This window comes from Colossoma macropomum, unplaced genomic scaffold (genome assembly GCF_904425465.1).
Source record: "Colossoma macropomum unplaced genomic scaffold, Colossoma_macropomum, whole genome shotgun sequence".
NCBI classification, from domain to species: Eukaryota; Metazoa; Chordata; class Actinopteri; order Characiformes; family Serrasalmidae; genus Colossoma; species Colossoma macropomum.
This window is the reverse complement of record NW_023494788.1, coordinates 20,889,414-20,902,008: the sequence shown is the minus strand read 5'-3', so window position 1 is coordinate 20,902,008 and position 12,595 is coordinate 20,889,414.

The following is a 12,595-nucleotide window of genomic DNA, read 5'->3' as shown; positions in this document are numbered from 1 at the left end:
GTGTTGGAAGCCTTCAAATAAAGCTACTCGCTGCATGCATTCTGCCAACAGCTCATTACTACTAGTACACAGCCAGCATATTTCAATAACATCATAATATTGTATAGGGCTTGGGAAGGGTGGGTGATCCACTATTGTGGCAGGGTTAGTAATTTTAGGCTGGTTCTGAAATCCTACCTGCTTTGAGTTTGGTTGATGTGTAGCCCATGGGCTCATTAAATACGTTAGCAGAGCTGACTAGCATGTAGATCTACATCACTACTAGATCAGAGATCAGAGCACAATCAAGGTAGGCAGACAGAAAATGTTTCTTTTAAAGCTACTGTATGTAGGATTTGGGGATTTGGAGGCCTCTCTGGTGGAAATGTGTAATTGCAGGCAACATGCATAAAAACATTTTGTAATGTCGGTTGTTCTTTGGACCCCTTCTGAGAGGATAAATCTAATGATTGCGAGCCCTTTGAAAGAGTATTCAAAGAGAACTCAGTCGAAACTTAGAAGGACATGTGTTTCGAGGTTGTAAGTCAACTATTGTAATTATTGTAATTATTGTAATTATGTCTTTATGCTTTAGCATTTTAGACCTAAACATTGAGTTGAACCTTCTTTTTGAGCCTGTGCGTGTGATGTTAATACTTAAAATTGTATAACGTGGTCCGACAAACTCCAACCCAATGCCTCTGATTTTTGAATTATTATTTCAGTCTAGCAGAAATTCATGTACACCATATTTTTTTAGCATGATTTTCCCCTTGACACAGTAATGCCTCTTCTTCAGTTTTAACAAAAAATTGTACATTGTGCAGCTTTAAAATGTGGACGTATCCACAGCACAGGGGTTGGCAATCCAAATGTTAAGAAGAGCCATTTTGTCAAGTTTCACCAAAAATCGAAACCACCTTGAGAGGCACAATGTTTTGCGTCCATTTCCTAAAATAATGTTTCACCATCATGGCTGTAAATATGTCTCAGTATGCGCGAATGCACTAGTATAGAATAAACAAAATAATGTAAATGAAAATGCAGACTTTGCTCTGCTTTAAGCTTTAGCTTAGCTTTTCTCACATCTCCAGCAGGAAACTTTTTCACAAAAGTAGAATAGTTCCTGGTAAAATGTCTCTTAACATTCAAGTTTTTACAAAGCAGAGGTCAGCTTGTCATTTGCCAGCTCAAATGTTGCCTGAGGCGCCAGAATGTAACTGCTGCACCATTTAAAGTGGAACAGGAAAATTTCAACAAGAAGCTGGCAAATAAGAAACTGACTTCAGCTTCGTGACTTTTTAGTGTTTGACAGTTTTTCGTGGAGAGATTATCAATGCAAATAAGTAAATTTGTCTCCAAATTATTGATGTTCATCTTAAATCTTTCTCTGCCTTTTCATTAGCTATTAGCTAGGCGAGATTGTTATCTGCGTTGCTATAATGACCATCAGTCTGCGCGCCAATCTTCAGGATTAAAGGGTGAATTAACAGTTATACATTAATTCCAGCATTTAAGACCATTTAAAACGGTGTTAGAACGATTAGCAGAGCTTTATTTTATTTGTACCTAAAAGTGTACTTCTGCTGTGGAGCTGCAACAGGGCAGTAAAAAAGCTGCATGCAGCTTCAAAGCCACATGTTGCTGACTCCTGCCTTAGCACATAACAAGCATCACAATGAGAGCACTGATAAGCAGTTCATTTTATATGGAATCTTTATACTTTATGTTCATTTTATACTCAATTCCTGTAGACTATAAATAAATCTTTCAAAATCTTCTAGTGATTTTGTCACATGTGGTATCAGCCAACTGACCCTTCACAAACTCGCTGTTTTCCAGCTAAAAGGCATTAGCTGAAGTAAGTTAGGATGTGACTATGCTAGTAGCATTAGCATGAGGTGATTAGCATTTGTCTGTTTATCTTAAAGGCTTTAACTGTCTTATCTGTATAAACTTCAAGCCACATCTGATCTACTAAACCCCAAAGTTAATGTGATGAGATCATTTTGGACCATTTCTGTTGGTCCATCTTTCATAAAACATTCAAACAACATAAATAGCAACTGGTGTTTTCTAGGAAACTGAGCAACATAAAGTTGTTCTAATATGCTTATATTTAAAATATGCTAATCCACAGAGATACACATACAGCATATGAATTTCAAATGTCTGGTCAAAACCAAGTCTGTGGATTACAGTCAATGTATGCAATTAAGACTTAAAGTGAGAAGAAACGCTTTCTACAGGTCAAAGCTTGACAGGTTGAAGCTTACTGGGGAATGAGGGGCTGTTGGGAAAGGCTTATCCTGAGCGAGTGATTCCACGAGGCTGCCAGAACGTGTGGAGAGCTTTATATTTATGTGCAGAGCGAGCAAATGACGCGCGTTCCGGCCTACGCCTAGGACTTTGCTTTGATGTCCCTTGAAGTGACACCAGAGCAACAAGAACTTAAGCAACCAAAACATTTGTCATGAAACTGCTGCGCTAGGCACCCTTGTTGAGGAATGTTTCTTAATATGCTTGTGGTTGCCAGATTACATTGCGGATGCAAATCCTCACCTCCGCTCCCAGCCTGTGAGATAAGAATCCTTCAGAGTGAGAGAGCCGGGTACACACTCTTAATGGGGCGTGAAGAGAGAGGAAGAGGGATGAAGGAGAAAAAGAAAACAAGAAATTTGTCTTATAGATAGTCTTAAGAGAAATCAAGCAATTATCACCAGTGTTGTTTTCTGATGTAGAAGTGAGAAAAATGATGGCATACTGAGTTATACAATAAAATGTTCAGATAAACCTTTTTTTTCATTGTATTGTATGTAAGTTGTCATGTTCAAACTTATCTATGCACAAATTTTATGTGTACACGTTCAGACAGCAAAACATAAGAATAACATCATAAACACAGCAATAACAATACCCTTTATTTGTATAGCAACTAACTAAAAACAACAGAGAAAAAAGAAACAAATAAATAAACCAGTAAAATCAGTAAAAAGTTTAAAAATGCAACAAATAAAAGCAGACACAAACAAAAAGCAACTAAAAATGTGCAATGCATACAATAACCATACTACAATGAATCATAGACGCACAGGGTCACTGATGAGAAGCACTTAAAGCTATTTAAGTGCTGATCGTGCTTCCTTGTGGACAGTCTTCAGCCTGCTAAACATGAGTGAGTGAGTGAGTTACAAGCCAGCTCTCTGATGTGCTTCTCACCTAATTATACAGTTGTATGCAAAAGTTTCGGCACCCCAGTCAAATTACACATCTTGTCGACTTTCTAGATCTTTGGTGCAGATTTAAAGGAGTACAGGCCTATTTACACTAAGAACAATTTTTCTGGATGAAAAGAACAGTATAAATATTCAACACTGTGGGACCTTCACATCAAGTCTGAGCAGTTTGTCTGAAAATTTTGAAAATGTGGGAGGTAGATGGAACAAGAAGAAGAAATGCATTCCTTGGGTTCCTTGAATACATAATTTTTCGTTTAAGCACTGTAACTAAACAACAGACACACCTCATACAAGATTGCCTCATACAAGAGCAGGATCTGAATATCAAGCAATTCCGAGTTTATGTTGGTACGTCAGTGGGGGGAATTCAAAGCTCTGTTTCTGCCTGTTGTTCCTATAATTAGAAAGGAGCATTCATTAGCTAAAAAAAGCTAATAGCTTGTGGTCCTTCATGGTCATAAAGAGACTAGGACCCACCTAGATCATGTAAAAATGGCTTTATAGGTTGCTGTAATGTACCCACCAATATTCCTAGTCTTTCACTTGTGGTCTGCCATATATTTACTTTGACTGCTGCATTTTTAGTCATATAAGCTTTTGTGCTCTGCTACAAAACACGCTGGCATCTTGATGCACATTTGTTTGGGATGCAACAGAGATCTGATTGGTCAGAGTGATTTTCAACACATCCATACAATGCAGAAAATCAAGCAGGCTTCAATTAAAACATGAACACAGCATCACAGTCCATCACTTACTGACTTGATGTAATAGACAGCATTAATATAGGTGTGTTTGTTTTGAAAACTTAACAAGCGTTTTTCTCGTCTGTAAAAATCACACTCAGTAGCCACATTTACATGCAACCTAATAATCCATTGATAATCTGATTAATAGCTCAATCGGACTAGAACACGTCCATGTAAACACCAGAACAGACAAGTCCGATTGAGGCCATTCAGAATACAATTTCTATCTGATTGAACGAGGTGGGTAATTGTGTAAATAATCCATTAAATGCAAGAATAATATCCGTGTAAACTTCTGTATCTGATTACATTCCCTGATCAGTAGTTTAAGTGTGTTCTGATCATGTGCGTCGCGTCATAGCGAAAGTTTATAACGTTCAACATGGCGGGAGCAGAAACTGGTCTGCAGAGGAGACAACGTTTATGCTCTGATCTTTAAAAGACGGCGGTGGGACGGACGTCCAGCTTATGTGTCTCAGAACACGGCATCTTCCTCTCGGCCTTCTTTAATAAGGACATGTGAAGGACGTTATCCTGAGTCTGATATCGTTTGAAATCTCGTCTCACTTTGACTGAGCCTCACGTGATGCTTGTTGTCGCGGTAACGTCTACACTAAGTGGTACTCCACGCATGCGTGTCATTTTGGATCAGATTACTTGTAGTGTGCATGTAAACTCAGATTTTCCATTAAATTGTTGAGCAGAGTGAGCAAATAAACACCTCAGTCTTCAATCAGATTAGGGAAAAATCTTGCATGTAAACATAGCCAGTGTGAATAGGCCATAAGGAGAATTAAGAAGAAAGCTAGCACTAATTTATAGATAGATATATAGATGGAGGGATAGATGGATCTTTGTTGATCCTGATGGGAAAATGCAGTTTTGCAGATGCAACACATATAATTGCACATAAACATACATATATTAGGCAGAAATAAAATAAATACACATAAGTTAAAGTATAAGGAAGGTAGAAATAGAAGTATATCTATTTGCATATTTACATAGCATGTAAAACACATTTGTTGTATTTACATGGGAGCAGGTATTACACTGTAAAGTGGTTTGAGGTAGTTACAATATAATGAGTATAAACATAACTAGAAATATCAGCAGCATTTACAGTCTAAAGTGTGCAGTGAGAGCATCATTACAGTAGCAGGTTATGATACATTGCACATTGTGTATTAACAAGAGAGGTGATGTGATTCAGCACAGTTCAGGCAGCAGGAGGTCAGTATCATCTCTGCAGTAAGGAGACTCGTTGTACAGCCTTATATCTGTTAGCAAGAAAGATCTCACACAGCGCTCTTTAATACAGCGCAGCTGTAACAGTCTGCTGCTGAATGGGCTTCTCTGTTTTCAGTGTAGCATGCAGGGGGTGTGAGGTGCTGTCCAAGATGGATAACAGCTTACTTAGAGTTAGAACATTGTTTTTTGAGGTATATATGAAGGTATTACACCAGTAAGAGATGTAAAAACTAGTAATAAAATTGTACAGTCAACTCTAAAGGAAACAGGCAGTCATGGAAAGATGGTAAAACTGGGGTGATATAATCTTGTAATAGCTAAAACAAAAAAACAAAAAAAAACAAAAGCATGGATCAGTTCCTTGGCATTTTGTGACCAGAAGCATGGTCTCACCCGTGCTCCATTCCTTAGATAACAGAACGCAGTATTAGTAATATTATTAGTGGGTGGTGGACCAGTCCAAGAAGTCTTAGGTCCCAAATGATCTTGATTGAGCCTGAAAAAAAAAGCTCTTATTCAAGTATAATTTTTTTTCACTATTAGCACATTGTAACTTATCCCCATATCAGTTCCTACCAAGCCCATAACCATAATGAGGGAACATTATTTTTCCTCCCCAGCTTTGACCCTGCCCAACACCTAGCTGAGGAATCATTATCAGGGGCTTATCATGCACTGGCAGAGGTATTCATTAAAGCCATAAGCGTCGAATAGAAAGCCTGCCAGGCGAGGCCAAGTATTTGACAGATTTAATGAGTCTGCTGGCTAACCGTGAGATGAGGGAGAGCAGGGCTCCTTCTTTTCGCAGGATTCATTCAGCTCCCACACTCACTCATTTTAATGGGAAGTTAAATTGGAATGACAGACAGTGGGCGCCACAGCGAGCTTCATGTTATTTATCTTGTCTTCCCCCAACATTGGCCATCCGACCGAGAGACTTGTTCCAAAACGAAACTAAGACATCTGAAAAGTTGATGGTGGGTTCTGGTATTGCTAAGTACTTCGTGTCCAGTTTACCAGTACAATTCTTAATAAAACAGGTTAGAATTATCGTTAAAATGATCATTTTTTTCAGAATTCCTCAGCAGAATTATGACTTATTCAAAATGATCTGGCAATACACTCTTAAAATATAGGGCTTCTAACTGGTTCTTAGCTTGGATATACAGTTCTCGGAAAAGCCTTTCAAATAATAGAACCGAGGCCTTCAGATCTGGACCTTGAGTCCAGTTTGTGGTGTTGTATTTTGTATTCACTGGTAATTACCTGAACTGTTTGGCACCCTAACATCATATCTACCAGGCACAGCAAAATCCTAGACCGGAAACTTGATTCGAGCACTGGATCTGAATACCTCTGGTATAGAACATTTACATCATGAGGAGGTTCAGTACACTTCTAAAAGGTTTTTCACATTTACTTAGCTTATGTTAACTTCTACTTGTGGATGGTTAAGCACAGTGGGTAATACCGCTGCCCTGCTCGTGGCTGAAAGAGGGTCAAATCCCCACCCAGGCAAGAGCACCACGCTACACTAATAAGGGGCCTTGGTCAAGACTCCTAATGCTACAGTTGTATGCAGATGCTTGAACACCTTAGTCCAGGGGTCAGCAAAATGTGGCCCTTTTATATAAAATAATAAAATAAAATAAATAATAAAATTATCCTCCTTTGCAGTAAAATAAAGCTCTGCTGATTGTTCAACACAGTTTTAACAGTAAATGGTCTTAAACACTGGAGTTAATGTAGAACTGCTAATTCACCAACCTTGAACCCTGAAGGTTGGCACACAGACTGCTGGTCACAGAGCAATGACCACAGTCTCACCTAGCTAGTAGCTGACAAAAAGGCAAAGAGAAAGATTTAAGGAACATTTAACTGTCAAACACTAAAAAGTCACAAAGCTGAAGTCAGCTTCTCATTCGCCAGCTTCTCAGCAGGCACCATTTAAGGTTGAACGGGAAAATTTGAAATATGAGCTGGCTAAGCAGCCTCGTAAAAAGTTGAACATTGAGAAACATTTTACAAGAAACTATTCCACTTTTGGAAAAGTTTCCTGCCCAAGATGTGAGAAAAGCAACTATAGCTGAGCTAAAGCTTAAAGCAGAGCAAAGTAAGTCTGCAATTTGGTTTATATTAAATTTGTTACCCAATACTAACACATTAGCATACTGAGATGTGTTTACAGCCCAGTTGGTAAATAGACATAAAGTGTTGTGGCTCCCAAGAAGGTTTGATTTTTATTAAAAGGACAAAATGGCTCTTCTTAACATTTGGGTTGCTGATCCCTGCCCTAGTCAAATTACAGGTTTTATTGATTTTCTATGTGAAAAAAACATGTTTTCTAGAGGGAACAATTTCTATTAATTTTAATAGTTCAACATATAGGAAAAAATAAACATAAAATGTGCTATTACTTTTGCACATGCCACATTTAATGTATTACTTGTCCGGTAACACTTTCTATGAATGTCACCTTTGTAAGCATCTATAAACACATTCATAACATGCTATAATGCATTCATAAGACATTATAAACATAGCTATAAATATTTATAAAAATGCATTATACGTTATAGCCATGTTTATTATGCATTATGAATTGTTAACATAATACATTATAAGTACTGTTCATAACAAATTATGAGAGCTCATAAGTTGTATTTGTCTGCTCTAAGTAAAGTGAAGCGTACTGTACTAAAGCCTCCTCCAGTGTTAAGAGTGAGGCTTCAAGTTGAAGTATTTACTGAAGGATTTACTGAAACACTAAAACATACATAATAAAGCACATTACAGGCTTCAAATGTCAGAGTTTAAACTAGTGCTGCCATCAGTGTTTTACCCAATGTGGGAAAGGTAATGTACACCACCGTTAGCTTGGTATTTGTCTTTACTTTACGCTCTCCAAGCTGGGACTGACTTCTTTGGCACTGACAGTATAACATGTTATTAACACTATTTATAATACATTATATTAATAATTCATAATGTATAATAAACATGGCTATAAAGTGTAATTCAGTGTAATTCCTTTATATAAATATTTATAACCATGTTTATAATGCCTTATGAATACATTATAACATGTTATAAATGTGTTTTATAGATGCTTACAAATGCGACATTCATAATTCCTTCCTAATATTTTAATCTCAGTAATGTGCATTAAAATGCGCAGAAGTATGTTCTCTGCAGAGGATGTGTTAACAGCAAACCATGCCATTTGACCAGGGATGCCCAAACCTTTGCATATGACTGTACATACACCTACCGTTGTATGTTACTCAGGATAAATGCTGAATACTTAAATGTGTTTGAATCAGTGTTTCATTGGGTTTAGGCTACTCTGCCCACTTCTGCACAGAACATTTATGCTTTTTGTAACTATCTAATAAGAGACACTTTAGGGAGCCAAATGTGGTTCTTGTTATTTGTACAATTATAGTTCCTACATGTAATCGTGGACAATGATACTAAGGAGTGTTAACCCCAGGGCTGAGTAATTACTGTTTCCTCCTGTTAGCCTAAAGAACACAAGTTAGCTCCAGTCTCGGTGGCAGTTTAGCCCATGGCGAGCCGAGCAGAAAGAGATGGATCTCAGGAGCAATTACAGATGACATTCAGGCGAGCTGCTTGCTTGGCATCAAAGCTGAAACCCCTGGAGAGCTGCTCCTTCTCAGGAAAAGGGTAAGCAGTGGATAGCGCTTCCTCTTTCCCTGTCCTTCTCTCTCTTTCCTGCTCTGGACTCCACCATTGTTAAGGCCCACCACACAGAGGGGTGTTTTGTAGCAAACTTTAACAGTAAAGACCATAATTGAAGGAGTTTGTGGGTTCATATCAACTCAGGTGGCTCCTTAGGTTTGAATAGAGTTGCCAATTTCAGGATTTTTTTAATGATGACTAATCATTTTTGTCTTATAACCTCAATTTTCATCCCAAAGTAAGATTTTTTTCCATTTAAAAAGAAATAGATTTTGTTGTAGCTATATGAGCTCCATCAGAATGCATTTATTACTTTCAGTAATTTGAAATCAACCTGAACGTCCAATGAAACCAACAGTGGCTGCATGTTCTAACCAATTATTTTACATGCATGTGCTACAAGCTCATGTACACCACTGTTAGTGAATGTACACCTTGGTGCTAACATAACATTACAAGTCCCAGAGACTGAATGCCATAGCTAGCTACAGTTAGCATTCTCATAGCAGTAATAGAGATACATACAAGGAAGGAACATTCTTACAAAGTTTCTACATTAAATGCGACATCATTACATATAGAATAAATGCAATATAATAACATAGAAAGTTCATAACCAAATTAAATTATCTCATGCTTTATTTTAGTTGGTAGAAGTTGTGCTAGGTAAACTAGCTAAAATAACTTTACCCTTAGTTAAGTTTAAGTATAAACTTGATGCATTTACTCTGGTTTGCAGATATTAAAGCTCAGCTAGCTCTTTCATCATTTAGATAATGGAAAACTGAAAAACAAAATTACATTACAGTGAAGATGATTCTTTGCTGTTTTGGAAAAGTACTTATGCTGCCTCGTTTTACAGTAAAGCAGATGATACTGTAAGGCCCAATCCCATTTCACCCCTTGCCCCTACCACTTAGCCCTTAGCCCTTAGCCCTCTGTTTTGCGAGTTCACGTCTAGGGGTAGGGTGTCCCAATTTTTGTTGAGATGGAGGGGTAGGGCGAAGTGTTAGGGCTACATGACCCTCCAAACGGAGGTTTTTCAGAGACACACTCTAAACAGAGTGTTATGAGAAAAAAAAAAATCATAACCATTGTATTATCTTAGTTTAATATCGTTTCAATGTATTATGGTTGTTTTCTTCATAACAAGCATAAAGAATTGCTAATATCATGCTAATGTCCCAGAAGCTAGCTAACTAACTTTCCCATTCCACCTTAAATAGTCCAGCAGTATTGAAGCCTGAAGCACCAGAATGTAACTGCTGCACCATTTAAGGTGGAACGGGATAATCGAACAAGAAGCTGGTGAATGTCTGACTTCAGCTTCGTATCACCAAAGAATTTGCGGTGGGCAATAATAAACAATTGTCTTGTACCCCCTGTTTGAAAGCATATGATGCACTAAATATAACTAAAGCCCAGCAGCGAGGTTTAAACTTTACCCTTCTCTGCTATCACTGAAGACGTGCTGGATTGCCTACAGAGCAGCGCTAGTAGCTGTTAATGAAGCAAAGCATTTATTTATTTATTTTTTTTTATTTGAGGGTCCCATTTCGTAGGGCAAGATTTCAACCCCTACCCCTTGTAACTCAGTTCCAAGGGGTTAGGGTGACACTCGAAAACAAGGGGTAGGATTAAAAAGAAGAAATGGGATTGGGCCTAAGTTTTGATGTATTATTATTATATTGTTACAGTAGTGTTACAGTAGCCATACAGTAAGGGTTTTGATACTGTGTACACTGTCTGTTCTGTAAGGGTATTCCCAGGATTAAACATGGGATGCTGTACAAAACTCTGTGGAGATCTCGGGTATCTGATTTAGAAGAGTGTGCTATACATAATACAAAAGGGGCTGGGTTTAGTGAAGGGTCAGTTTCTTTGAGTCTGAAGGTCAGGCCTTGAGGATGTGCATGTCTATGTTAGGCAGAGAAAGAGAGAGAAGCCTGTTACATCGGAGACCTTTCTGAGGTCATCGCTGTCAACTGTGCTTTCTTCTCCTCAGACACATGTGGCCTTCTCCTCCACTGTCCCTGTCTTCAGCAGACAGACGGTAATTTTTACTCCACTCTCACTTCACTGGAGCTGCGTTTGGCAGATCAAGGAGTCCAAGCTTCAAGTCTTGAGTGCTTTCATCCTGAGATGAGTGCTACATCTCTCTCCTCCTGCTGGCTCGAATTAAGTATTGATCTCATGGCTTTGAGTGCTGTATGCTACGGGTGATCGAAGGCACCTGGCATGGGCTGCTGAAAGAACCATATTTGCCCCTGTTGAGTCTGCCAAATGGAGGCCGTGGGTGTAGCATTGTGGGTTTTAAACGAACAATCTCATGAGTTCTATTCCCGTTCAAACGCTACTAAATTGCAATTATGTCTCGTTCTGAGACGATTGTCCATGACCCCGTGGAACAACTTGCACTGCTGCCAATATAATCCACCTTTCTTGTAATAAAAAAGGTGAACATCAATGAAAAACATTAATATTACTTATGATGGATGAAAAGATTAGGAATCTCTTAGCACCATATAAATCAATCATGCTAATCGTGCTATTTCCTTCATTATTAGTCACATTAGCATCGTGGTTCCAGTAATCCTCTAAAAATAAAGGTTTGCAGTTAATAGAAGTTTCATATCTGTGAATAATGTTACTGTTTCTGCTGTGTTGTCTGCTTTTAGCACTTTTAGTTCCCCCACTGTGCACATATAATGTACATAAATCATGTTTGTTCATAAAAGTCAAGCTGTGCATAGGATGCAAAATGTTGATAAAACGTAAAATATGTAAAGTAAAGTGCCCAGACATGAGATCCTCCTAACACTGCTCCAAGTATGTAAAGGCCATAAGTAGACCTAAAAGAAACTCATACATTTCTGCATAATTCAGTCGTTGAGATGTAAAAAAGTCATAGTTAATTGTAGAGAAACTTACTAATATTTCTTTACAGTGGTGGTGATAGGAACCAGAAGTCACATTGTCTATAGTTGTATATAAAAGTCTGAACAACAGTGGTTAAATGACATGTTTTGGGCCCAAATCCTACATTTTTCTTGCATTTTATTGCTTTTACTTGAGGTCCACATATAACATTTATGTGGGTTTATGTAACAAAAACAGTCACAATACATTTTTACATTAAATTTTCCAACCTTTGTTGGAAAATTAAAGAATTAAACTGTTTTTGTTGTTGTTTTGTTACTGTGCAATTAAGACTGGTATATGCAAACAACCTCTCTTCTGATTGGCTGCCTCATTCAAAAAGCAGTCTGTGCTGAAACACTCCTTATAACCTCAGCATGAGTGGGCGGGGCTAAACTGCTGTAGGCTGAATTGGTGGATGTATGTAAGGCTACATTCACATTACCTGGTTGAAGTGGGAGAAATCAGATTTTTAGCCCTAATGTGACTCAGATCTGATGTTTTCAGGGCTGTGTGGACACCTGAGCCACTTTCATATGTGGTCCTAGATCAGATACTTATCCGATTTGTGAGCAAAAATCGGATCTGAGCAATGAGGCTTGTAATGTGAATGTAGCCTAAATGTATTGGCTACAAAAACAGTGAAATCAAAATGGTCAGTTTTTGCAGCTCAGTTTCTATATATGTACTTGTGAGTGAGTGGCATATATTGAAACTTTAATAATGTTTATGTACTACTTAAAGCTTTTTATTAAA